We start from the raw sequence: 4856 nt of genomic DNA, 5'->3' as shown, positions 1-4856 counted from the left end.
CAGTGTTTTGAAAATACGTTGGTTGTCAGTCATCAAATAAGGAAAAAGCGCCTTGAGGTCTTGAGCTTTCGACTTCTTAATCTAGGGAATATGTAGGAATGACTCGATGTGTGCATTAATTATACTTTATAAACCTCACGATATACATTAACTTTTTACAGAACAGAAACTTAAGTTGTGCAGAAGTGATCAAATAAACGTTCAGTGGTCCCCTCCACTACTGTCGTCAGCTTCAATGATATCCAAGTTCGACCTTTCTTCTATCTCTCCACAGGCAATCAGTGTTTTGAAAATACGTTGGTTGTCAGTCGTCAAATAAGGAAAAATCGCCTTGAGGTCTTGAGCTTTCGACTTCTTAATCTTGGGAATATGAAGGAATGACTCGATGTGTGCATTAATTATACTTTATAAACCTCACGATATACATTAACTTTTTACAGAACAGAAAATTAAGTTGTGCAGAAGTGATCAAATAAACGTTCAGTGGTCCCCTCCACTACTGTCGTCAGCTTCAATGATATCCAAGTTCGACCTTTCTTCTTCCTCTCCACAGGCAATCAGTGTTTTGAAAATACGTTGGTTGTCAGTCGTGAAATAAGGAAAAAGCGCCTTGAGGTCTTGAGCTTTCGACTTCTTAATCTTGGGAATATGAAGGAATGACTCGATGTGTGCATTAATTATACTTTATAAACCTCACGATATACATTAACTTTTTACAGAACAGAAAAATAAGTTGTGCAGAAGTGATCAAATAAACGTTCAGTGGTCCCCACCACTACTGTCGTCAGCTACAATGATATCCAAGTTCGACCTTTCTTCTTCCTCTCCACAGGCAATCAGTGTTTTGAAAATACGTTGGTTGTCAGTCGTCAAATAAGGAAAAAGCGCCTTGAGGTCTTGAGCTTTCGACTTCTTAATTTTGGGAATATGAAGGAATGTCTCGATGTGTGCATTAATTATACTTTATAAACCTCACGATATACATTAACCTTTTACAGAACAGAAAAATAAGTTGTGCAGAAGTGATCAAATAAACGTTCAGTGGTCCCCTCCACTACTGTCGTCAGCTTCAATGATATCCAAGTTCGACCTTTCTTCTTCCTCTCCACAGGCAATCAGTGTTTTGAAAATACGTTGGTTGTCAGTCGTCAAATAAGGAAAAAGCGCCTTGAGGTCTTGAGCTTTCGACTTTTTAATCTTGGGAATATGAAGGAATGACTCGATGTGTGCATTAATTATACTTTATAAACCTCACGATATACATTAACTTTTTACAGAACAGAAAATTAAGTTGTGCAGAACTGATCAAATAAACGTTCAGTGGTCCCCTCCACTACTGTCGTCAGCTTCAGTGATATCCATGTTCGACCTTTCTTCTTCCTCTCCACAGGCAATCAGTGTTTTGAAAATACGTTGGTTGTCACTCGTCAAATAAGGAAAAAGCGCCTTGAGGTCTTGAGCTTTCGACTTCTTAATCTTGGGAATATGAAGGAATGGCTCGATGTGTGCATTAATTATACTTTATAAACCTCACGAAATACATTCACTTTTTACAGAACAGAAAATTAAGTTGTGCAGAACTGATCAAATAAACGTTCAGTGGTCCCCTCCACTACTGTCGTCAGCTTCAATGATATCCAAGTTCGACCTTTCTTCTTCCTCTCCACAGGCAATCAGTGTTTTGAAAATACGTTGGTTGTCAGTCGTGAAATAAGGAAAAAGCGCCTTGAGGTCTTGAGCTTTCGACTTCTTAATCTTGGGAATATGAAGGAATGACTCGATGTGTGCATTAATTATACTTTATAAACCTCACGATATACATTAACTTTTTACAGAACAGAAAAATAAGTTGTGCAGAAGTGATCTAATAAACGTTCAGTGGTCCCCTCCACTACTGTCGTCAGCTACAATGATATCCAAGTTCGACCTTTCTTCTTCCTCTCCACAGGCAATCAGTGTTTTGAAAATACGTTGGTTGTCAGTCGTCAAATAAGGAAAAAGCGCCTTGAGGTCTTGAGCTTTCGACTTCTTAATCTTGGGAATATGAAGGAATGACTCGATGTGTGCATTAATTATACTTTATAAACCTCACGATATACATTAACTTTTTACAGAACAGAAAAATAAGTTGTGCAGAAGTGATCAAATAAACGTTCAGTGGTCCCCCCCCACTACTGTCGTCAGCTACAATGATATCCAAGTTCGACCTTTCTTCTTCCTCTCCACAGGCAATCAGTGTTTTGAAAATACGTTGGTTGTCAGTCGTCAAATAAGGAAAAAGCGCCTTGAGGTCTTGAGCTTTCGACTTCTTAATTTTGGGAATATGAAGGAATGACTCGATGTGTGCATTAATTATACTTTATAAACCTCACGATATACATTAACCTTTTACAGAACAGAAAAATAAGTTGTGCAGAAGTGATCAAATAAACGTTCAGTGGTCCCCTCCACTACTGTCGTCAGCTTCAATGATATCCAAGTTCGACCTTTCTTCTTCCTCTCCACAGGCAATCAGTGTTTTGAAAATACGTTGGTTGTCAGTCTTCAAATAAGGAAAAAGCGCCTTGAGGTCTTGAGCTTTCGACTTCTTAATCTTGGGAATATGAAGGAATGACTCGATGTGTGCATTAATTATACTTTATAAACCTCACGATATACATTAACTTTTTACAGAACAGAAAATTAAGTTGTGCAGAACTGATCAAATAAACGTTCAGTGGTCCCCTCCACTACTGTCGTCAGCTTCAGTGATATCCATGTTCGACCTTTCTTCTTCCTCTCCACAGGCAATCAGTGTTTTGAAAATACGTTGGTTGTCAGTCGTCAAATAAGGAAAAAGCGCCTTGAGGTCTTGAGCTTTCGACTTCTTAATCTTGGGAATATGAAGGAATGACTCGATGTGTGCATTAATTATATTTTATAAACCTCACGATATACATTAATTTTTTACAGAACAGAAAATTAAGTTGTGCAGAACTGATCAAATAAACGTTCAGTGGTCCCCTCCACTACTGTCGTCAGCTTCAATGATATCCAAGTTCGACCTTTCTTCTTCCTCTCCACAGGCAATCAGTGTTTTGAAAATACGTTGGTTGTCAGTCGTCAAATAAGGAAAAAGCGCCTTGAGGTCTTGAGCTTTCGACTTCTTAATCTAGGGAATATGAAGGAATGACTCGATGTGTGCATTAATTATACTTTATAAACCTCACGATATACATTAACTTTTTACAGAACAGAAACTTAAGTTGTGCAGAAGTGATCAAATAAACGTTCAGTGGTCCCCTCCACTACTGTCGTCAGCTTCAATGATATCCAAGTTCGACCTTTCTTCTATCTCTCCACAGGCAATCAGTGTTTTGAAAATACGTTGGTTGTCAGTCGTCAAATAAGGAAAAAGCGCCTTGAGGTCTTGAGCTTTCGACTTCTTAATCTTGGGAATATGAAGGAATGACTCGATGTGTGCATTAATTATACTTTATAAACCTCACGATATACATTAACCTTTTACAGAACAGAAAATTAAGTTGTGCAGAAGTGATCAAATAAACGTTCAGTGGTCCCCTCCACTACTGTCGTCAGCTTCAATGATATCCAAGTTCGACCTTTCTTCTTCCTCTCCACAGGCAATCAGTGTTTTGAAAATACGTTGGTTGTCACTCGTCAAATAAGGAAAAAGCGCCTTGAGGTCTTGAGCTTTCGACTTCTTAATCTTGGGAATATGAAGGAATGACTCGATGTGTGCATTAATTATACTTTATAAACCTCACGATATACATTAACTTTTTACAGAACAGAAAAATAAGTTGTGCAGAAGTGATCAAATAAACGTTCAGTGGTCCCCCCCACTACTGTCGTCAGCTACAATGATATCCAAGTTCGACCTTTCTTCTTCCTCTCCACAGGCAATCAGTGTTTTGAAAATACGTTGGTTGTCAGTCGTCAAATAAGGAAAAAGCGCCTTGAGGTCGTGAGCTTTCGACTTCTTAATTTTGGGAATATGAAGGAATGACTCGACGTGTGCATTAATTATACTTTATAAACCTCACGATATACATTAACCTTTTACAGAACAGAAAAATAAGTTGTGCAGAAGTGATCAAATAAACGTTCAGTGGTCCCCTCCACTACTGTCGTCAGCTTCAATGATATCCAAGTTCGACCTTTCTTCTTCCTCTCCACAGGCAATCAGTGTTTTGAAAATACGTTGGTTGTCAGTCGTCAAATAAGGAAAAAGCGCCTTGAGGTCTTGAGCTTTCGACTTTTTAATCTTGGGAATATGAAGGAATGACTCGATGTGTGCATTAATTATACTTTATAAACCTCACGATATACATTAACTTTTTACAGAACAGAAAATTAAGTTGTGCAGAACTGATCAAATAAACGTTCAGTGGTCCCCTCCACTACTGTCGTCGGCTTCAATGATATCCAAGTTCGACCTTTCTTCTTCCTCTCCACAGGCAATCAGTGTTTTGAAAATACGTTGGTTGTCACTCGTCAAATAAGGAAAAAGCGCCTTGAGGTCTTGAGCTTTCGACTTCTTAATCTTGGGAATATGAAGGAATGGCTCGATGTGTGCATTAATTATACTTTATAAACCTCACGAAATACATTCACTTTTTACAGAACAGAAAATTAAGTTGTGCAGAACTGATCAAATAAACGTTCAGTGGTCCCCTCCACTACTGTCGTCAGCTTCAATGATATCCAAGTTCGACCTTTCTTCTTCCTCTCCACAGGCAATCAGTGTTTTGAAAATACGTTGGTTGTCAGTCGTGAAATAAGGAAAAAGCGCCTTGAGGTCTTGAGCTTTCGACTTCTTAATCTTGGGAATATGAAGGAATGACTCGATGTGT

Source organism: Schistocerca piceifrons, chromosome 6, assembly GCF_021461385.2.
Source record: "Schistocerca piceifrons isolate TAMUIC-IGC-003096 chromosome 6, iqSchPice1.1, whole genome shotgun sequence".
NCBI lineage: Eukaryota > Metazoa > Arthropoda > Insecta > Orthoptera > Acrididae > Schistocerca > Schistocerca piceifrons.
This window is presented reverse-complemented; position numbering follows the sequence as displayed.